Source organism: Lissotriton vulgaris, chromosome 4_1, assembly GCF_964263255.1.
Source record: "Lissotriton vulgaris chromosome 4_1, aLisVul1.2, whole genome shotgun sequence".
Classification (NCBI taxonomy): domain Eukaryota; kingdom Metazoa; phylum Chordata; class Amphibia; order Caudata; family Salamandridae; genus Lissotriton; species Lissotriton vulgaris.
In genome coordinates, this window is record NC_141691.1 from 490,809,622 (window position 1) to 490,835,062 (window position 25,441).

Genomic DNA, 25,441 nt, shown 5'->3' on the forward strand with positions numbered 1-25,441 from the left:
AAGGCAGGGATAAGGGGGGAAACACTGGCCTACACTCTACATAAGAGTAAGAAAGAGAAACTGGAATTGACTAATAGGTTACAAGACTTAATGAGGTTAGAACAACAACTTATTCAGGCGGTCATAAGTCATGCACCCATCGAGCAGATCTTATTAGAAATAGAGCTGAAAAAGGCAGAGACTGGTGAAAGATTGGCAAATAAAGCAGCGAGCAATTACTTAGCAAAAAAAGAAAAATGCTACGAGTTTAATGAACACTTGCTAGCAGTCCGTATCACACAAGACCTGGCAGCCGGGGAAATCAAAGAAATTAAGAATAAAGGAGGGAATGTTGTAACTAAAGTGGAAGATGTGAGGGAGGTGTTTAGGGAATTTTATGCAGAACTGTATGAGCAAGACTTGGGAACTGGGGCGGAGGTGATAGAGGATTACTTGGCAGGAATCCCTCATAAAGAATTGATGTTAGAGGATAAAGAGGCCATGGACCTACCATTAACACTGGGCGAAATATATAATGCAGTAATGAAACTCCCTCCTGGGAAGGCCGCAGGGCCCGACCAAATTCCGGCAGAATTTTATAAAACCTTCTGGGACGTGCTGGGGGTTGATATGTTAGAAATTCTAAGGCATGCACAGATGGGGGAAAATATACCACAATCATGGGCTGGAGCAAGTATTGTAGTTATCCTGAAAAAGAATAAATCACATCTGGATCCTGGCTCATATAGGCCAATCACGCTCATGAACGCGGATGCAAAAATATACTCTAAGGCCCTCTCACTTAGGATTAGCAGGGTAATTGAGGCGCTGGTATACACAACACAGCATGGCTTTATTCCAGGTAAAGGGACCACAGAACACACAAGGAGAATGGTTACCATTTTGGACGCTACGGGTGCTGCAGGAGACCCTGCCTCGGCTATCTTTTTGGATGCAGAAAAGGCTTTTGACAGGGTCTCCTGGAGCTATCTGTGGAAAGTCTTGGGATGGTTTGGGATAGGCACAGGCTATATAAAGGCTATTAAAGCAATATATTTAAACCCAACAGCTAAAGTAAGGATAAACAGAGGGTATACGGAGAGCATAAGCATAAAACGAGGTACAAGACAGGGCTGTCCGGCTTCACCATTACTCTTCGCCCTATATTTAGACCCCTTCTTGAGAAGATTAGAGGGAAATCTAAACATTCTCCCGATTGGATTTCATGGACAGGAGTATAAAACGCTTGCATATGCAGATGATGTGGCAATAGTCACACCAGATCCAAGGACAGCTATTATAGAAATTGAACAAGAGGCTGTACATTTTGGTAGGTTCGCAGGGTATTCACTAAACAAAAGTAAAACTCAAATAATACAGAATAACTGGGTAAACTATCAGGATGTAAGAACAGCACCTGAAGTTACATATCTAGGGGTGAAGATTACAGCTGATTTAGACAGGTTAGTAGAAATCAACATGTGCCCGCTACTGGAAAAAATTAAAACAAATACGGAGAGAATGAATAATCTACACCTGACCCTAATGGGCCGAATTAACGTTATTAAAATGGTAACATTCCCCAAAGTTTTATATTTATTTAGATCCATACCGTTATTTTTTGATACTTTATGGTTTAACAAATTAGAAGCGATCCTGAATAAATTTATTTTGGTTAAAGGGAAAACAAGGAGAGCATATAGGCACTTAACTGTAGGAAGGGAAAAAGGAGGTTGGGGAGCACCGGATTTCAGGCTTTACTATTGGGCAGCAGTACTACAATATAGTAGGGTGTTATTAGGTGGGGGAGGGTCAGAACATCTAATGGGAATCAATGTAGGATTAGCCAATGTTTATAAGATACTTTTGGGTGAGGAGGCTGAGAATGGGCTCTTAAATACCATTGACTTCACGTATTTTAAACACACGAGATTCAAGACCTTGGAAGCAGTATATAGGGTGTGGAAAGGAGTGGCCAAAAAATTTGGCTTAGGCAGATACAATAATTACACAAGATTATATACAAACTGTTCTTTACCGAGCGAGATCTTTAAGATGCCACCATGCATGATTGGTATAACAAAGGCATAGTGAAGATAGGGAATCTACTGGATAGTCAGGGTAATATGATACAGTTTGGGTTGCTTAAAAGGAAATTTGTTCTAGAGCAAAATAGCTTTTTTAAATATCTTCAAACCAGGAGCTTCTTAACACAAAAGCAAGGTGGCACGGCAGGGATGGGACAATGCAAGTTCATGGAATATATAGAAACAACTAATAAATGCACGATAAGGCAACTATATGCTGAATTGAAAGAAAACAAAGCAGATGAAAGGGCGAAATATTCGCAGAAATGGATGGAAAAACTGGGGGTAGGCTCAGAAATTTTTCAGGAGTCACTGGATCTGGGTAGAACAGTGTTATGCTCGGCAACCCTCCAATCACAGCATTTCAAAACAGTGTTCTCACTCTATCATACACCGGCTAGGATCGCCCAGTGGGGTGGGACAACGGGAACAACATGTCCTCGGTGTAACGCGAATGGGGCAGACATTATACATATGTTCTCGCAATGTCCAAAACTATTTACTTTAAAAACGGCCATCGAAGAATTTTTTGATAAAACACTGAAGATTAAAATTAAACTCGAAGATAAATTAGTTATTTTAGGGGTGGCTGATACGGCGGTAGATATGCCAGTAGAGTTTATCTTTGTTTCAATGGCAGTTTTTCGTATTTGCATAGCAAGGAATTGGCTGAATAAGACTCCACCACTATTTTCGGATTGGATAGCCAGTCTCCTCACTATATTCAATTTGGAAAAAGCAATATATGCCAGGAAAGGCAGAAGGGCTAAAGCATTAGGTGATATAATATGGCAACCTATTATGAGGTGGAAAAGTAATAGGATAAACCTTGTATAGCATAAGAAAGGGCGATAAATAATTAATTTTTTCATGTGTATGTTTTCTTTCCCTTTCTTTGATGTTCTGAATATGGTTTGGAGCTGGGTAGTATGTAGTTTACAAGCTGTGTATACTTACTCTATTTTTATCTATGTTATTCTTTATGTTTTAATGTATTGGAATGTATAGATAAATGTATATAGAACCACCAGAGGAAATGGAATGTGCTGTAAACATATGTTGGATTACTTGGAAACATTTTGTGAAAATTTAATAAATATTAAAAAAAAAATAAAAAAAATCAGAAAAGACGGAATTGAAGGAAATGTGGAAAGAGATTTTCCACGCGAAGAGTCTAAGTAAGAAATTATACAGTTACAGTTTGAAGATGTTATCTCATTGAGAAATTGGAGCATATGAATGCTCAGATCGCCTCTCATCTGCAAGTCTATACTCCAAATATAGAAGAATCATTTGGGTGAGTCTAGGTCTTGCTGCAACACAAAATCAAGTACTTAAATCTGTACAAGAAATTTAATATTTCGCTGAAAAAGAGCCAGAAAGTACAGATATTGTGAAAACAAATATGTTGGATACATATTATCCAAATAGAAGTCCTCATTTTGAGAACATTTGTCTCTATGAAGTGCTGCAAAACTATACTTTTAAACGGAATATTACAGAAAACATCAATAAAGGAATATATGCTGTGATTGGTTCTGAAGGATGTTTGGTGAAACAAAGAAAAGGACATTTGATTAATCACTGAAAACTGAGTTGGGATACTCCTGACAAAAGAGAATTTTACTATTTAGCTCTTTTGCAACTCTTTTAGAATTACTTGGAGATTTTCAGAGCTATGAAGATTCGTTCAACGCAACGAAAGATACTATAGAATGTCCTGTTTTTGCTAATTATGTGAAAATGTTGAACAAAGAAATTGAGCAAGAAGCTACAATTGCAGCTGAGATTGCTAGAGACAGTTCTCTACACAGTCAAACTTCTGCTCCGTTGAGTCAGGATCCACTAGGAGAACCAATTGTTCAAAATGAAGCAGCAATTACCATGGATGAGGTGGAAACAGCAATGAATCAAGCTCAAGAAGATATTATGGACTAAACAATTTAGTCGTTGTTCAGCTTGGTTTTTGCTTATAAAAGATTTGTATGTTCGCAGTTTCCGGTTTCTTTGGCGTATGTGGCGTATGTGGTGACCATTCATAAATCTCAGGGTTTAAGTGTAGATAGGGCTTTAGTGAATATTGGAAGTACTGTGTTTAAAGAGGGTATGACATATGTTGCTTTGTCTCTGGTCAGAACTTTATCAGGATTGTACTTCATTGATTTTGATGAGCAAAAGATTGGTCCAGATGCAAATTGTGTGAAAGAGTATAATAGGTTAAGAAGAGAATATGCTCCCAATTTAGGTCAATATCCAGTATTTTAAAAGTGTGTGGTAGGTCGAAAAAGAAGATATGAGAATATCTGTAGTGAAGGTATAGAGAAAGAAAAAAAACAAGATGTAGTTGTGATTGCAAGCAAAAAGAAAAAGGACACTGTTTAAGAGATTGTTGGTTATCAGTTTGAAAATAGTTCTGGTGCCAACTGCTATGCTAACGTAGTTGTCAATGTTGTTTTTTTTCTTGAAAGTTTGAAACAACAAATTGTTGAGAATCGGGAAAAAAGATTTTGTTCGTTGTGTTATTCTGTTTGTGAGAAATGTGGTAGTGATAAAAGTAAAATACAAAGTGTTTCTGATATTCGAAATGTATTGGACATATGTTCTGGTTGTACTCAATTTACGCAGAATATTCATCAAGATTGCCAGGAATTTCTTCTGTATATGCTTGTTGTATTGGAACATGAAGGTATAGATATTGAAAATCTTTTTGGCCTTTCTTACAAATGGCAACAAATGGCAACATGAGTGTGAAAATGGTTTGTTTACATGTAGCACTAACATAGACACTGAAAGATTTATACATTTGACTTTACCAGACTGTGAATCAGTGTATTTTAACAACCTAGTTAGAGGAGCAACTCAAAACATGGAGTGTAGCCAATGTAAATCAAAAATGTCATCAAGAATATTTAAACAAAGATATGGACAGTATGTAATTTTAATGTTGCAACGTTGTACAGCTGATGGAAGAAAATTGGAAACTTTCATTAAAAATGTTGTAGCTACTCAAGAATCAATATCAGGAAGAACTTTTGTAGCTGTAGCAATTATTTTTCATGATGGTCCTTTTACAACATCTGGACATTATATAGCTTATTTAAAATGTGATAAGGGTTGGACACATTGCAATGATGCTGAATTGGTTTTTAAACAACGTTTGCCTAAAGAATTACCAAATTCTTACCTAATATTCTTAAAGCTAAAGCGTTAGGAACTTGGGGGCATATTACCAAGCAATAGCAATAATTATCGCTATTGCTTGGTTAGAGACAGAAATTTACCGCTGAGCTGCGGCGATTTTTACCGCAGATAAACCTTGGTATTACCAAGGTTTATCGCAAATGCGATAAAAATCGGCCGCAATGCATGAATATCGTTGAAAAGTCAGCGATATTCATGCATGGAGATAAACCCCCTTGATAATATGCCACAAACTTTGGCCTTTCAGGATTACTATTGGAAAACTTCAAAACAAAGAATTTCACAAATACTATTTGGCCTTGAGGAAAAGTATCTAAAACAATTAAGAACTTTTTGTTGTATATTTTGTCAGCATATATTTCTAAACAATATTGTTTACAGTGTTTGTGAAAATTAATAATAATGTTTTGTTATTTTATAATTGTTTGAGTTGTTTCGTATTTAGGTAAGAAATTGCACTTAGTAAAAAAAATAACATGTTTTATTTTTATTTTTTAGATTGTTATTGTGAATGTTGAATGTTTTTTTTTAAGACAATCGTATTGATTGTCTTTTTTTTGCCCGCTGTTATGCGATGAGTACAATTGAAATCACTATTTCTAGTGAAATTCAATATATTATGAGAACAGCAAAATAGGCAAATGAAATGTTTTACAAATTATTCTGTGTTGCAATATATATTATAACTGATTTTTTTCTTGTCTTCCACAGATGCTAATTTTATATTATATAGTGTTTGTATTATTTATTACTTTTAAGGTAAGTATAAGTAACTATAAAAAATGGTCAATGGGCTGTGCTTCTACACATCTGAAGAAAGAAGAGATGGACGGAGTACATATGTGTGTGAAGATGGTTCGTATCTTTTAAAGATATATGATAGAGTTAATATGCATACTGAGTGTCCCTGGGGATTCACTATCTCAGAAGATATATTCAAAAAGTGCGAGCAGTTTTATTACAGAGATGTATAAAATGGGACATGGCTTCAGAACAGCTCTCTGCAACGCACCTGTATGGTATTTAATAGAAAGACATGGTTGGCTAGTACAGGCCAGGGACTTTCATGATTAAAAGAGACCAAATTGCTCAACATAAAATATGTCACAGAGTGTATTTTCAAATACTCTTTCATATTTACAAGGACAGGATAAGTTACTGTGTGTAGCTTTTCTTCTGTGTGTAAATATGTCCTAATCATACCCAATACTTTGTGTTGAAGGGGCATTCTATAGGTGTTCCTGTGGGTATTTTGGACATATATAAGCAATGACTAGTTTCTAATTTTGTTAAAAGTTGAATACTGGATAGGTCTTTAGGATTGATGTGTCTGAAAACACATGAAGTATTCAAAAACTAGTGTCAGAATGGTACCTAAATAGACACAGAATCACAGTGTTATTCTAGACAAGCAACAGTATTCCTTGCATTTTACTAAAAGACATTTACTAGTTTGGAAGGGGTAAGGCGACTAGAAATATTCTACATTTTTTAGTACTGCATTTTAGTATAAAAGCCTGAGTCATTTTCCATAGTCATAAGAAGTGACTGGTTTCGAATTCTAGTAAAAGAGAAAAACAGGATATCTTTATAAGCAATTATATTTATATAACAATATGAACTACTAAAACTCTACTGTTGGAATGTTATTAGACAACTGTTTTTACATAATATATTTTTCGGGTCAAAATAGTTGGTAAACCTACTTTTGTATTATGTACTAAGAAAACTGTTAAAGTGATGTGTTTATGTTCTTGTGGTAGGACCTAGAACATAACAGATTTGTTATAAATAAAGAGGGCAATTTTACAGAAGAGACATTAAAACTGAGCAACAGTTTAATTGAACTACAAAATTAATCTGTAACAGACAACAAGACTGATTCAGAGGACATCAGTACTGCAGATGTCACATGTGAATTTGAAAATGAAAGCAATGATGCTGATTTTTTGGAAGCACTGGATGATGTAGAGTTACTGGACGCTATAAACCCTGAAATGCTGAAATGGTAAACCAACAGTATGACCAGATGAAGTCCTTTTAGAAGCTGTGGTAAAATATGAGATGTCTGAAGAATAATCTCACTGTTTAACAATAATAAATTCTGGACTATATAAGGAGATGCTGTGTATCTTTTTTATGTGGAATTAAAATGTAGCTTAAGATCATTATAGTTTAAATTTTAATTAATTAATTACTTTTAATTTAAATCTAAATTTAAAATCATCCTGTGGCAACTAAATATCACTTTTTGTAATACAGTTACAGTACAAGATTGTGTTTTATATTTGCAATGACAGGAAAAGATACTCTGTATACGTTTTATTCTCCATGTAAATAGATCATCATACACACCACAATGCATTGAAGGGGCGTTCTATATGTGTTGCTGTGTGTTTGCACATAACACTTATACAACAAGACACATCAGAAATAATAAATCTGAAAATGTGTGTGAATGCTGCACCATTCTGCAGTTGCTGTAGCAAGGTAGAACAGTGAGATAGACTTTAGTACATGCACTGCTTCAAACGCTTATCCAGTATGTATGCAGTTCTGCAACTATCTACACACTTGTGTTTCACACCTTCAATTTCCCAGTCAGTATCCTTACACTTCCATGAAACACTCTGTCACTGCCCTTGCACTGTTGTAGTCACCCATTCAGCAGTATGTACTAATCCATTCACTATGCTAAAATTCAAGCACATATAGATTCACTCAGATACTCTGTTTACAGTATTCTATGTATTCAGTCAGTAGCCAGTACTCATGCACCAAAGTAGGCCTTAGGACATGGACTGCTTCAAACCCCTATGCACTATATATGTAGACTTCTATCCACCTGCACACTTGTCTTTCACATCATTAATTCCCAAGTCTGTATTCTTCCACTTCCACCAAACACTCTGTCCCTGGTGTTGCACTGTTATAGTAACCGATTCACAAGTATATACTAATCCATTCACTGTGCTAAAACTTAATCACCTATAAATTCAGTCAGGTACACTCCTTGCAGAACTGTAATCATTCACTCAGTTCCCAAGTACTCATGTAGTGAAGTAGCACTTAAGACAAGGACTGCTTCAAACCTGTATGCTGTATGCATGCAGTCTTCTATCTACCTGCACACTTGTCTTTCACATCATAAATTCTCAACTCTGTATCCTTCCACTTCCACCAAACACTCTATCACTGCTGTTGCACTATTGTAGTGACCCATTGAGTAGTATGTGATAATCCATTCACTGTGCTAAAACTCAAACACTTATAAGTTCAGTGAAGCACTGTCTTTGCACAATTGTAATCATTCAGTCAGTACCCAAGTACTCAAGAGCAAAGTAGGCCTTAGAAAATTAACTACTTCAAACCCTTATACACTATAAATGTAGTGTTCTATCCACCTGCATACTTGTCTGTCACATATTCAATTCTCAACTCTGTATCCTTACACTTCCACCAGTCTGTCACTGCTGTTGCACTATTGTAGTGACCCATTCATCAGTATGTGCTTATCCATTCACTGCCCTAAAACTCAAGCACTTTTAAATTCAGTCAGACAGTGTCCTTGCACAACTGTAATCATTCAGTCAGTACCCAAGTACTCATACAGTGAAGGTGGCCTTAGAACATGAACTGCTTCAAATCCCTATACACTATACATGCAGTCTTCTACCCACCTCCACACTTGTCTTTCACATCTTCAATTCCGCAGTCTGTATCCTTACACTTTCAGCAAACACTCTGTCATTGCCCTTGCATTGTTGTAGTGACCCGTTCAGCGGTATGCACTGATCATTCAGTGTGCTAAAACTCAAACACCTATAGATAGTTGTAAACAAAATATCAGACTGGCTAACCCAGTGCAGTAACCATATAAATAGATTATTATCATATGAAATACCCCAAAAAGACCTGCACAGTTGCTCAAAGCGGTGCTCATCCCAAAAAAACATTAAGTGCACAATTGTCTCAACCTAATGTAAACTTATTTTGACTTGTACTTAAGTGGTTGCCTATTTACTTACTTTCATACTATCGCGCAACTTCCTCTGATGTGTCTGTAAAACGTACCTTTTGTTCCGAAGATTTGTCCTGAATTTTGACCTTCTGTCCTGAATTTTCGTCCTGTATTTTCAACCTGAATTTTGACCCTTTGTCCTTAATTTTTACACCGTCCTGAATTTGCAACCATGTCAGTTGGTCACCCTACATTAACTGGTGAGTTCACTTCGGGGCGCAGCGTTCACACATGACGTCACCAAAAGTACAGACTTCAACCAAACGTGTTTGCAAAGCATTCACCAACGCATCCATGGTACTTACAATGTGAAATGCTCGGATGCACAGATCTGGACAGGACTGAAGCCTAGAAGCATGACTGAAGCACGCACCTCCACTAGCAGGAAAAGATACACTACAAGCCGCGCAGGAGCCTCCTTCCCCGCCAGAAACGTCCTGCTCAGCCCCCATTCCAGAACAGGGATTTCTCAAGAAAATTTCTGCATGTGGGGTGCCCTTTTGTTGCCGATCTTCATCTCACATTGAAGTGACCCCTCAGCCAGGGCTTTAAATAGGCCGGGTCCCCCGGTCGCAGAGGACGTTGCAACGGGTCCTTATCGGGCTCTAACGTCATGCCCCTTATTCTGACATAAACACTGATCGATTTCTAAATAATTAATGTAAAAAGGCAATCCATGTCAGCGATTTCGTTCCTGTTTGTGTTTGATGTTTTACTTAATGTTTAATTCCCTTAGAGTGTTAACGATTTCCCGGATTTTGTGTTTCTGTATTTTTTCCGTGTAGCATATTACGCTTGTAAAGCACCTACTTTGATCTGGGCCACCACCAGGTGCTAAGAACAAGCCATGGCTGAATGCTAAGCATCCGAGAATGTGATTTTTATGACCCCTTCAGAGAGGCCCAGAACCAGCCCGAGCCAGCCCGCCTCTCAACGGATTCAGCGGCCCTCCCTGCCCCCACCCTTTGTTTTCTTTTAGACTGGTGCCACCGAGGGGATATCCTTGCCTGAAGGCAGGGATTTCACCTAAGCACTTGAAGTGTTGTGAATATGACCAAGGGGTGGGAAGATGTTCACAGCAGGGGGAAAGGGATGGCCAGTGCAGGTGACGCTTTTCTCTTGTTTAGGAATTTCTGCTGGCAATATAGCCCGGGGTTTGCTGTCTTGTCACTTGTATAAATGTGTATTCCATTCATGTACACAGACAGCAAACCCTGGGCTATGACGCCAGCAGGAATTACTTTACAAGGGCAAAGCGTCATCTGCACTGCATCCCTTTCCCCCTGCTGTCTGTGCATTTGTAAGGAATACACATCCAGGGCGCTTCTCACCAGATGAATGGTGAACAGTGACATGGATTTGTCTCTTTTTGCATCCAAGGGCACTGACGAAGAAGTAGAGGAGGCCCTGGCAAGGAAAAACCAGGAGACATTTGACCCACATCTATCTACACAGTGAGACCTTCGGGAGGGGCTGGATACCAGGACGACAGTGCTGCTGATCAGTCCGACTCTACTGAATAGTATCAGAAGAGCAGGCAGCAGTTTTTAAGTAACTTTAATGCATTCTACAGCATCAGCATTACCTACTGGCTGCACATCTAGGTTACTCTAAGTGAACGGTGTTCTAGACTTACATGCATGGAAACATCAAGGAGGACAGTGCCCTCCGAATATGCAAATGTAGTGTAAGCTCATAGTGTTCATCTTTTGGGGTGCCACGGGGTAACTTTAGGGTTCAGGTTGGGTCTGTGTTTTAAGGTGCCAGTGGGTAATTTTAGGGTTCCGGGTGGGTATGGGTTTTGGGGTGCCAGGGGGTAATTTTAGGGTTCAGTGTGGGTATTGGTTTTGAGGTGCCAGGGGGATAATTCTAGGGTTCAGGGTGGGTAGGGTTTTGGAGTGCCAGGGGGGTAATTTTAGCGTTCATGGTGGGTATGGGTTTTAATGTGCCAGGGGGATAATTTTAGGGTTCAGGGAGGGTATGATTTTGGGGGGCAGGGGTAACTTTAGGGTTCAGGGTGGTTATGAGTTTTGGGTGCCAGTGGATAATTTTAGGGTTCATGGTGGGTATGGGTTTTGGGGTACCATGGGGGTAATTTTAGGGTTCAGGGTGGGTATGGCTTTTGGAGTGCAAGGGGGGACATTTTCGGGTTCAGGGCGGGTATGGGTTTTGGGGTGCCAGGGGTCAATTTTAGCGGTCAGGGCAGGTATGGGTTATCGGTTTGGGGAGCCAGGGGCTAATTTTAGGGATCAGGGAATGTATGAGTTTTAAGGGGCCAGGGGGGGTAATTTTAGGTTTTATGTGTGCTCTAATTGTTGTCTAGTTTCAAATGCAGAATTCACCACTTTCTTTTCTCAGCTTAGCCAGAGCATGACCTGATCCTGATTGTCTGCCATTTTAGCCCCGCCCCCATTGAGTAACATTAGCCACGTTAGCCCCCCTGAAAACATTTCTGCGGATGCCCATGCACTTCGGTCTATCGGCGCTGCTTTGTTTTATGTTTGCCGGGAAAGGAACACACCACTAACCCGACCTTCGGTTCATCTTCATCTGAATATGCCGGTCGAGGCCTGTGTGTGCCTCTGTTCACAAGGAGGGAATAAGAAACACACCCTGAGTCCGCAGTGTCTGAGCAGCGCAGAGAATGTGACCCGCAGCCATGCTGATAGCAGCATTAACGCTAACAACCATAACTAGGGGGCATTCAAGAGGCGCCAGGTGGCACGGATCTAAATAACATCAACAGGCCACAAACATGGCTGCAACACTTGTTGGTCTCAGGAACTGTGGGGCATATTATCAAGGGGGTTTATTTCCGCTTTTTTGGCTTTAAAAGCCAAGAAAGCGGAGATAAAATTATCTCCCTATTACCAAGCTGTCGCTAACACCAGTTAGCGACAGCTAGTAGGAGATAGCGACCATCTTGGGCCCCACTTTGCATGTCAGTGATATTTATCACTAATGAGATGCAAAGTGGGCGTGCCAAGATGTTAGAGACTGAAAACAGTCGCTAACATCGCTAACATCGCTATCTCCTATTATCAACTTTTGGAGATATTCGCGCTAAGCGGGAATATCTCCAAAAGCTAACACCTGCCCTGAGCAGTTCTTCGCCATGTTATCCAATGGGAGGTGAATAACATGGCTAAGAGCATTTGCTCGATAATGCATGAATATCGCTGACTTTTCAGCGATATTCATGCATTTCGGCCGTTTTTTATCGCATTTGCGATAAACCTTGTTAATAGCAAGGTTTATCTGCGATAAAAATCGCCGATGTGCGGCGATAATTTTTGTCTCTAAACAAGTTAGAGACAAAAATTATCGCTAGTTGTTGGTAATATGCCCCTGTGTTATCTCAACATGACCTATTTATACACATCAGACGTGTGCTGCAATCCATGAAAGCGCTGCTTCTACTGGTGTTTGGGGGTGGATAGAGGGACAATCAGTGTTACCTAAGGGCTCGCATTCATGATATTAACACCGCCTTGCATCAGTATGGCTTTTAAGGGCCACTCTTTTTCCGACCATCATTAGCAATAGAATGATTCTCCTTGCGGTTCCCATCATTATTCTTACAATGTATCGTTACCGAGTGTAAACCCTCTGCTATCACTCATTTTAGCATTACTGCCACTTCTGCGTCACTGCCCCTGCAGTTATTCTTAACTTATGTTTATAGTTAGTAATTACAATAATATTATTGTTGATATTCTTCTTCTTCTTCTTACTACTTGTTGTTAGTATCCTTGTGATTATTGCTATTGATACTATCACTACTGGTATTGCTGCTATCAGAGTTATTATTTTTGGGATTGTCCCCCCTGTGCTCACTGTTATGTCAGCTTGGTCCCTCACAGTGTCTGACCATGTATTCTGTTGTTATCCTGGTGATTATCATTGCTGTTCCTATTACTGTTAGTAATGCTGCTCTCAGTATTATTTTTATAGCAGTTATGATTGATTTTTGGTTACTTTTCCCCCTGTGCTCACTGTTATATCAGCCCGAACCCTCACAGTCTGTTGCTGAGTCTGGACCAATGTTTTGTTGTTATCCTGGTGATTATCCCTATTGTTACTATTACTGCTAGTGATGCTGCTCTCAGTATTATTGTTGTTACGCTGGACTCACTGTTACACCAGACTGACCCCTCACAGTGCAGCCTATCCCCCAGTGTCTCCGACTCTGGTGCCCGTGTGGCACTGTTATCCTGGTGATTATCACTACTGTTATTGTCACTGTTAGTATTGTGCTGCTATTGGCATTAATATTGCAGTTGTGATCGTTTTGTTGTTATAGCTCACCCTGTGCTCAGTGTTATGCCTCTGGTGATTATCACTACTACCACACAGTGGTGCAGGGAGAGGGTGTGGCCTGAAGTGACGTGCACAAACACGCCCTATGGCACGTTTTAAATTGGGAAAATAATTCCCTTTCAATACTGAGGGCCCGTGGGGGCTAACTGGCCCACCAGGTGCTTCCAGTAAGTGCCACCTTGCTGCCTTGCAGAGAGGTGGTCTAGGCCGTGCCCCTTTTTACATCTCTCTGCAACGCAGCTCTGTGGCCCTTACTGAAGGTACCTAGTGTGCTACTTGGACCTTGGGGACTCTCAGGATTCAAGGGGACTTAATCTTCCAACTTAAAACGGCCACAGGGCGTGTTTAGACAGTGGTGAAGGGAGAAGACGGGGCCTGAGATGACGTATGCAACACGCCCTGTGGTGCGTTTTAAGTTGGGGAAATAATTAGCCTTCAATCCTGAGGGACCCTAGGGACAAACTAGCCCACCAGGTGCTTCCAGTAAGCGCCACTGCGCCGCGTTGCAGAGGTAGTCCAAGCTGTGCCTCTTTGGACACCTCTGTGCAACGCAGATCTGTGGCGCTTAGTGGCGGTATCTAGTGGGCTAGCTGGACCCTAGGGACCCTCAAGATTCAAGGGGACTTAATCTCCCAAAATAAAATGGACACAGAGCGCTTTTACACAGTGGTGAAGGGAGGGGATGGAGCCTGAGGTGACGTGTGCAAACACACCCTGTGGCACGTTTTAAGTTGGGGAAATAATTCCCCTTCAATCCAGGGGGCCCCTGGGGGCCAGCTAGCCCACCAGGTGCTTCCAGTAAGCGCTACTGCGCTGCGTTGCAGAAAGATAGTCCAGTCCGTGCCCTTTTTACACCTTTCTGCAACGCAGCCCTGTGGCGCTACCTGGAGATACCTAGTGCGCTAGTTGAACCCTAGGGAACCTCAGGATTCAAGGGGACTTTATCCTCCAAATTAACACAGCCACAGGGTATGTTTGCACACATGCCACCTCAGGCCCACCCCTCCCTTTACCAGGGTGAAAACACGCCCCGTGGCACACTTTAAAAGGTAGTTTTAAACCCCCTGCCCTAATATGGACCAGGGGCCTACAGAGGAGGCCATGGTAATCACAGGGGTACCCCGACGCATAGTGTTCCCTAGTGTATGTAGGTGTTTTAACTGTATTCTAAGTGTCTTTTAGCATAGCACTGGCTCTTGGACTGGTTAGTCAGAGTCTGTTACCACCAGTACCCAACTGAAAAAGTTGAGGGTACAGGATGATTTTGCAACAAGGCCTCTTTCTGCTCCTCTGTTTGTTCCTTTTGCACGTCTTCCTTCTTCCTGCACTTTTCTTCGTCTTTGAGGACTTCTGTTGCTTCTTTTTGCATTTCCTTTTCTTTTTTGTGTGTGTTTTTTCTTCTTTCTTCACATGCCGTACCTCTGTAGGCATTTGTAGAAACTAGCATTTAAAAAACCTTAGAAATTCACTTAAAAAAACATAGGTTTCAGGCACGTTATAGTTACAAATTAGCATTTAAAAAACCTTAGAAATTCACTGAAAAAACCATAGGTTTCAGGCACGTTATAGTTAGGAATTAGCAATTAAAAAAACCTTAGAAATTCACAAAAAAAAACATAGGTTTCAGGGGCGTTATAGTAAGTTGGACATTTCACACGTACAAAACCATTGAAATTCCCACGTTATAGTTAGTTCAGCTAACTATAACTCTCGCATCCCCAATGCACTGCTGATGACATCACATATTACATCGCTCATGACATGGTCAGTGACATCACTCATGACATCACTGATGACATCTCAAATGACATCACTGATGACATCACGGATGACATCATCATTGTGATAGATTGGCAGACCTCCTCTCTCCCTAATATAACCTTTGATACAGACACTCAAAAATAGAAACTAACATTTTCAAAACAATAAACATACCAATACCACTTACAACACACCTATTCAGTACTTCCAATATCTACACACACATCCACTCATTCACCAACCGTCCTATACGGTCACTCATACATGTACTCACTCAACATATGTACTTATACACCTATATATCCTGTGACACAGTGACACTCATCCATAGAGTTACTCACACACATAGTCACACATGCAAACAAAGTATCAAACATTCATTAAATTGCACATACAGTTATACACACACCACCACACTTACTGCTACAGAAACTTACACATACTTACTCTCTTAAGCATTCACTTATATAAACCCATACTAATTTATACAGGAACACTCTCGCATATACTCACTTATATACACCAATACTCACATATACTAGTTTAAAACATATGTAGTTGCTCATAAAGATACTATTGAGACAGTCATGCATTCACTAACACACCCATACACACACTCATCCACCCATACATTCCTGCACATATGCTGTCTTCAACACATACAAACAGTGAGTCACTCATTCATGCATCTATGCACTACGTAATACCCCCCACCAAACCTTACAAACACTCAGACACTCATACTGATACACAAAAAAATAATAATAACCTATATAGACACTCATGTAGCTACTCACCAACCCATGCAGCCACTTATACACAAAGTGAGAGAATGATACAGATATTTACATATTTAAACATTACTCACTAACCCAGGTATTCACTAAGATACACTTAATCAGTTAGTTATACAATCAATTTTCTTTAAAAATTAATCATCCTTTAAGACACTTATATACCCATTTATTCTACCATCGACCTTGATATATACATATATAAAACATATTTCATTTTCAGAAAAAAACACACATTCACTGGATGATGTCATCAGTGATGTCATTTGAGATGTCATCAGTGATGCATGAGTGATGTCACTGACCATGTCATGAGTGATGTAATATGTGACTTCATCAGCAGTGCTTTGCGGGCGCGCGAGTTATAGTTAGCTGAACTAAATATAATGGGGGAATTTCAATGGTTTTGTGCGAGTGAAATGTCCAACTAACTATAACGTGCCTGAAACCTATTGTTTTTCCAGTGAATGTATATATGTGTGTGTATATATATATTCACTGAAAAAACCATAGGTTATAGACCATATATAGTTAGGAATTCGCATTTACAAAACCTTATTTTACTCACACAAAACCATTGAAATTCCATATATAGTTAGTTGCACTAACTATATATCGCGCACCCGCAATCCACTGCTGATGATGTCACATATTACATCATTCATGACATGGTCAGTGACATCACTGATGACATCACTGATGACATCTCAAATGACATAACTGATGACATCTCAAATGACATCACTGATGACATCACTGATGACATCTCATTTGACATTACTGATCACATCACTGATGATATCATTCATGTGATAATACGATGAACCTCTTCAGACTCTAATATAACCTTAGATACAATCAGTGTAAACAGACACTCACAGACTGTCACTCATCCATGGAGTTACTCACACACCTAGTCAGTCATGCAAAGAATCAATCACACCTCCATTTCCTCATCTATACAGTTATACAAACTTTACTTATTCAAACATATACTAACACATATTTACTCTCTTATACAATCCCTGATACAAGTTCACAATGACCCATACAGCCACTCACACATTCAATGGCTCTTATGCACAGTTATTTATATATGTCAACTCTCACATGTACTGTGTTTTACATATGTACTTACTTTGACATGTAGCACTGAGATATCCATTCACTCACCAATACACTCATGCACACAGTCAACCGCCCATACAGCTGTTTCCACATGCACTTTTGAAACCATACATCTAGTGAATCAACTGCTCACACATCTATGCACAGAGTCATACACCTCCCAGCCACCCACACACACACTCCCATACAAATACTTGGGCAACCAATCAATAACCCATATAGTTACTCATATAGCTACTTATCAACACATGCAACAGTTTACAGAACAACAGACATAATGATGCACAAATTAAGACAGTTTAGTCACTAACCCATGCACTCAGTGAGACACATTCAATCACTCACTCATACAGTCAGTCATGCACCTACTAAATCCTTCATCCAGACACTTATAGATCCACTCATTCTTCAATATGTAAGACATATTTTAACTTTACAGAAACATACAGTCACTGGATGTTGTCATCAGTGATGTCATCAGTGATGTCATTTGAGATGTCATCAGTGATGTCATCAGTGATGTCACTGACCATGTCATGAATGATGTAATATGTGACATCATCAGCAGTGGATTGCGGGTGCGCGATATATAGTTAGTGCAACTAACTATATATGGAATTTCAATGGTTTTGTGTGAGTAAAATAAGGTTTTGTAAATGCAAATTCCTAACTATATATGGTCTATAACCTATGGTTTTTTCAGTGAATTTTCAAGGTTTTGTAAATGCTAATTCCTAACTATATATGGTCTATAACCTATGGTTTTTTCAGTGAATTTTCAAGGTTTTGTAAATGCTAATTCCTAACTATATATGGTCTATAACCTATGGTTTTTTCAGTGAATATATATATATATACATACATATATAAACATATATCATCTGTATATCTATATAAATACAAACATAAATGCATGCATACATATACTTATATGCATACAGATGCATGTTATTTACATGAAAGTTGAAAAAACACTAATAAAAGCAAAGCTAAAAAGCCACCTCATTACAAACAGAATGGCTTTAACTTAAACGAGGGCGAGATCTATTGCATTTTCAATGCTTGTTTACTTTGGTTCCATCAAGAAGGCATTCAGATGTGTCACACATTTGCCATAAATTCTGAATGTTAGCACTCTAGTTGCACATTAGATCACTGTAGTAAAGCTACTGCTCACCAGGGACGTCTGCTGCTGGTATTCAAAGTGCATGTTTCAGTCTGCATGTCAGAATTTTTTTAATGAAATAGAAGAGGATTTGAGAAGTCACTCAATATGACCCCTAATTTTTCTTTCTGAAGCACTAATCATACTTTCTATGGCAAAATTAACCCCCTCATGTTGGTTCTTTTTAAATTGAGTGTTTTCAGACTTGCCACTTCATTCCAATCAAGATGGCTTCTGGTGTGCCATACTTTTGTCATAAGTACGACTGTTAGCGCTCTAGTTGTTCTTTAGAACACTCTGGGACATTCTGTCATTGGGCTATACTTGGGGTACATCTGGGTGATATTTGGGCTACATTTAGGCTCTTTTGTCTCTGGTGGCCATCTTGGGAGACTGTATGTCAGAATTTTTTAATGAAATTGAAGAGGGTTTGAGAAGTCACTCAAAATGTGCCCTAATTTTTCTTTCTGCAGCACTAATCATAATTCATATGGCAAAATATACCCCCTCATTTTGTTCCTTTTTAAATTAAATATTTTAAGAGTTACCACTTTATTCCAATCAAGATGGCTTCAGGTGTGCCATACCTTTGTAATAAGTAGGACTGTTAGCGCTCTAGTTGTTCTTTAGAACACTCTGGGACATTCTGTCATTGGGCTATACTTGGGCTACATCTGGGTGATATTTGGGCTACATTTGGGCTCTTTTGTCTCTGGTGGCCATTTTGGGAGACTGCATGTCAGAATTTTTTAATGAAATAGAAGAGGATTTGAAAAGTCACTCAAAATGTGCCCTAATTTTTCTTTCTGCAGCACTAATCATAATTCATATGGCAAAATATACCCCCTCATTTTGTTCCTTTTTAAATTAAATGTTTTAAGAGTTACCACTTTATTCCAATCAAGATGGCTTCAGGTGTGCCATACCTTTGTAATAAGTAGGACTGTTAGCGCTCTAGTTGTTCTTTAGAACACTCTGGGACATTCTGTCATTGGGCTATACTTGGGCTACATCTGGGTGATATTTGGGCTACATTTGGGCTCTTTTGTCTCCGGTGGCCATTTTGGGAGACTGCATGTCAGAATGTTTTAATGAAATAGAAGAGGATTTGAAAAGTCACTCAAAATGTGCCCTAATTTTTCTTTCTGCAGCACTAATAATACCTTCTATTGCATAATATACACCCTCATTTTGTTCCTTTTTAAATTAAATGTTTTAAGAGTTACCACTTTATTCCCATCACGATGGCTCCAGGTGTGCTATACCTTTGTAATAAGTAGGACTGTTAGCGCTCTAGTTTTCTTTAGAACACTCTGGGACATTCTGTCATTGGGCTATACTTGGGCTACATCTGGGTGATATTTGGGCTACATTTGGGCTCTTTTGTCTCTGGTGGCCATTTTGGGAGACTGCATGTCAGAATGTTTTAATGAAATAGAAAAGGATTTGAGAAGTCACTCAAAATGTGCCCTAATTTTTCATTCTGCAGCACTAATCATACTTTCTATGGCAAAATATACCCCCTCATGTTGTTTCTTTTTAAATTAAATGTTTTAAGAGTTACCACTTTATTCCAATCAAGATGGCTTCAGGTGTGCCATACCTTTGTAATAAGTAGGACTGTTAGCGCTCTAGGTGTTCTTTAGAACACTCTAGGAGGCTGCAGTAGAACACAAAGGAATCAACTGACAGTCTCTGTCCTTGTTGGATGTACATGTTTTACTGAGAATGTCAGACTTCATTTTCACATGACTGAGAAAGATAATGTGAATTTACAGAAAATATGCTTTCAGTTTAGCTTATAGCTCCCCTTCCAAACCACTGTGGGAAAATCATGAGATATTAGTTTTCTTTCAAACAATATTCATGATATCACAGCAGAAGGTTTTTTCACATGGTAAAATCACCTTAGAACCCACCACAATTCCTAAAACGAGTATGGTACCATCAACAAATGATTTATAATGTAACTAAAGTCCTAAAACCCTCTATTAACCACAATGCTTTTTAATGAGGTGCTATCATGTATATTGGTCCCAAGATGGCTGCCAACACTTCTTGGATGAAGTGCTGACAGCCAATCAGATCAGATGTGTGGTTAGGCTCCGCCCAGATATATATCTTTTTTGAACCTAAATTACTCAAAATCCACTGGAGCACATATATTGAGACCTATCAAAGGCACATCGGGCTAACAGTCCCTACAATTTTGCCAAGTTTCGTGCAAATCCATTCAGCCGTTCGAGCTAAAAGTGAGGCCAACCGCCCTATGGAAATTAACATGGGAAAACGCGTTTTGGGACCCCCCTTTTTTCTCGGCCCCCCCTTGATGAAACCCCCCCAAATTGTCAGGGGCTGCTCAGAAACAAAATGTTCCATTTCCTGAAAATTTCAGCCAATTCCGTCCACAAACGCCAAAGTTATTAGACATAGAATTTTCAAAAATCCCATAGAGAAAAAATCCTAACTATATATACCTACTGGCGACCGCCAGTAGGTAATATATATATGTATATATATATATATATTACCTACTGGCGGTCACCATTAGGTATATATAGTTAGGACCTAGTTTCCATAAAAATTATGCATGGTTAAACTCAAAATGTGTTCTGTATCACTAAGTACTTTATTGAAATCGAACAAAAAGTAATCTATGAATTAAGTGCTACTGAACTAGGCTGAAGTATGTTTTTTATTTCCACAGGCTGTGGGGTCAGCTGACTGTGTACTAGCACTTTAAGAGGGATGGGTGTACAATCGACCATGTCTTGTGATCAAGGGACAGAGGTCCCGAAACGCGTCATGGCGGCGTGTTCTATGCACTACTGGATGAAATAAATTGATATTTGCAAAATATCCGTAAGGGTCCGGCTTCGTTTTTTCCCTGGAGTGTGATTTGGGGACTTGGCGGAATTCGTGGCATATATGTATATATATATATATTACCTACTGGCGGTCGCCAGTAGGTATATATAGTTAGGACCTAGTTTCCATAGGAAATCCGCAACATTCTATTGGGAATAACTTTGGCGCCGGTTGATCAATCTATGTGAAGTTCTCAAAGAAGATGGCGCGTTACGCTCCGCTCCTTCCCTGAAAGTTTCGGGGTGATTCGTGAAGCGGGGGCCGAGAAAAAAGGGGGTCCCAAAACGTGTTTTCCCCATGCAATTTTCCATAGGACCTTTAGACACGGCTACAGCCCAAACGGCTGAACGGAATTACAAGAAATTTGGCAAAATGGTAGAGTTTGATTCGCAGATCACGCTTTGCTTAAATGGTGTAAATCCCTCCAGTAGTTGCTGGGAAAATTCAAGTTGAAATTAATTATATATCTATAAGCGCGCACAGTGCGAGCACCGTGCGCGCACCGTGCGAGCACCCCGCGATTTTTCCAAAAAAAAAAAAATAATAATTTTTAGGGGCCTTGGGGGTCCTTGTGGGACCCCCTGAGCAGGCCTAGAGGGTCAGGGTGCTTCTACCCTGCCCCCTTTTTGAGTTCTACACATTTGTTTTCCTGCTTTCCTGTGCCTTAGTCTACTGAGGCACAAGATGGCTGCCAACTGTTTCTGTTTTGGAGTGTTGATAGACAGTAGCAGCCAATCAGCATGCCTTCCAGAGAAAGTTGCATGCTCATTGGCTGTCAACACTACAAACCAGGGAGTGTTGGCATCATTCTTGTGCTAGGTAGACCGAGGCACAAAAGAAGCAGAGCTCACAGCCCACACAGCTCTCACAGCCCACACAGCTCTCACAGCCCACACAGCTCTCACAGCCCACACAGCTCTCACAGCCCACACAGCTCTCACAGCCAACACAGCTCTCACATCCCACACAGCCCACACAGCCCTCACAGCCCTCACAGCCCACACAGCTCTCACAGCCAACACAGCCCATACAGTTCTCACAGCCTACACAGCTCTCACAGCCCACAAAACTCTCACAGCCCACATGGCTCACACTCTCACAGCCCAAACAGCTCTCACAGCCCACAGAGACCTCACAGCCCACACAGTCCTCACAGCCCACACAGCTCTCACATCCCACACAGCTCTCACAGCCCACACAGCTCTCACAGCCATCCTAGGTAGACCGAGGCACAAAAGAAGCAGAGCTCGCAGCCCACACAGCTCTCACAGCCCACACTGCTCTCACAGCCCACACAGCCCTCACAGCCCACACAGCCCACACAACCCTCACAGACCTCACAGCACACACAGCTCTCACAGCCAACACAGTTCTCACAGCCCCACAGGTCTCACAGCCCACACAGCTCTCACAGGCCTCACAGCCCACACAGCCCTCACAGCCCACACAGCTCTCAAAGCCCACACAGCTCTCACAGCCTTCACAGCCCACACTCTCACAGCCCAAACAGCTCACATAGCCCACACAGCTCTCTCAGCCCAAACAGCTCTCACAGCCCACACAGCTCTCACAGCCCACACAGCTCCCACAGCCCACACAGCTCTGGCAAAGATAATACCAGCAGAGAACAAGCACTGGCAAAGACAATAACGGCAGCAAACAAACACTGGCAAAGACAATAACGACAGAAAAAAAGGCAAAGACAATAACGGCAGCAAAAAAAAAAAACACGGACAAAGGCAATACCAGCAGCGAACCAACACTGGCAAAGATAATACAATCAGGGGGGCAGGGGCACAAAAAACGGCACAATCAGGGGACAGAAGGCCCGACAAACTGCACAATCAGTGGGCAGAATGCAAGAAAAAACAGCACAATTAGTGGGCAGAAGGCAACAAATACGGCACAATCAGGGAGCAGAAGGCAAAAAATACAGCACAATTAGGTTGCAGAAGGCAAGAAATATGGCACAATCAGGGTGCATGAGGCAGGAAATACGGCATAATCAGGGGGGCAGAAGCCAAGAAATATGGCACAATCAGGGGGGCAGAAGGCAAGAAATACGGCCCAATCAGAGAGCATCTTGCTCCGGTCCAAAAATCGGATCCCTAGGGCTGCTCAGGTGGTCCCACAAGGATATTAACATATTTAAACATTATCCGCTAATAGAATTTGCATTTTCAAAACATTGCAAATTCACTGAAAAAACCATAGGTTTCAGGCCTTATCAGGTAGGAATTGGCATTTAAAAAACCTTTGAAATTCACTGAAAAAACCATAGGTTTTAGGCCTTATATAGTTAGGAATTAACATATAAAAAACCATTGAAATTCACTGAAAAAACCATAGGTTTTAGGCCTTATATAGTTAGGAATTAGCATTTAAAAAACCTTGAAAATTCACTGAAAAAACATAGGTTTCAGGCCCTATATAGTTAGGAATTAACATATAAAAAACCACTGAAATTGCTCCTATATAGTTAGTTGAACTAACTATATATTCCGCGCATTCGCAATCCACTGCTGATGATGTCACATATTACATCATTCATGACATGGTCAGTGACATCACTGATGACATCACTGATGACATCTCAAATGACATCACTGATGACATCACTGATGACATCATCCAGTGTCTGTGTGTTTTTGTAAAGTTTAAATATGTTTTACTTGTTGAAGAATGAGTGGATGCATAAGAGTATGGATGAAGGATTTGTTTGTATAAGTGAGTAAGTATGTGTTAGTATATCTGTGAAAATGTAAGCTGTTCTTAGTTTAACTGTATAGATGAAGAAATCAAAGTGTGATTGATTCTTTTACAGGACTGACTTGGTGTGTGAGTAACTCCATGGATGAGTGGCAGTGTGTGAGTGTCTGCATAGGTGTATGAGTGCATATGATAGTGTTGTAATAATGAGTGACTGTATGTACGAGTGATTGTATGGCTGAATGAGTGAATGTGTGTGTAGACGTAGGAATCAGTGAGTGCGTATGTAGTAACTTGTATTCGTGTGTCAATGGTTTCAAAAATGATACTCTGTATTTAACACTAGGTGTAACAGAGGTTATATTAGAGTGTAAGGAGGAGCATTGTATTATCACATGAAGTATATCATCAGTGGTGTGATCATTGATGTCAAATTAGATGTCATCAGTGATGTCATCAGTGATGTCATTTGAGATGTCATCAGTGATGTCATCAGTGATGTCACTGAACATGTCATGAATGATGTAATATGTGACATCATCAGCAGTGGATTGCGAATGCGCGAAATATATAGTTAGTTCAACTAACTATATAGGAGCAATTTCAGTGGTTTTTTATATGTTAATTCCTAACTATATAGGGCCTGAAACCTATGGTTTTTTCAGTGAACATATATATATATGAAACCTTCCCCAACAGGAGAAAATGAGTCGCACAAATTCACGGACTTTTCTGATGTTTAATCAAGGTTGGTATGTAAATTAATTCAGTCCCAATTAATTTCGCCACGTCACTTGGCCTTCTTCGGGGGAAAACAGATCTGCAGACATCAGCACGCTTTGCCTTTCAAACCCAGCTGAATCCTTTTGCTTAATTTATACTTGCCATCGGTGGGTGTTTCATTTCACTCGCAAGGTTCTCTGGTTTTTGTAGGCTGGATGTCTGACATTCACCTTGAATTTCGATTCCGTGACCTCCCCACACGCCTCTTTAGTGCGCAATGAGGACTCTGACCAGGCTCCAGTGCCTGGTGGCAGCCGCTGCCCTGAAGCTTTTCGCTAGAGTACACAAACGTCCTTTTGCGGGCAGGTGTGGCGCTCTGTGGTGTCCTGCACTAATGCTGGCCTGGGGCCTAGGAATAAGCATTAGCCGGACACACGTGCTACGTTTGTGGTTAGTAGCTAACTGACCACGCCCAGGGTTGCCGGGCTCTTTATTAGCAGGCTCACGTTCACGCTCACGTAAGGGCTATACCAAAGCCCCTTTACGCCTGAGGGGCGACACATGCATGGACAGTGGGAGGGGGCGTGTGCTGCAGTGGTACACCCCACTGGCAGCAACACTACATTCCTCCTTTACCTAGGGATGAAATAAACAGAACAGGAAAACAACACACAAAAGTTCAATA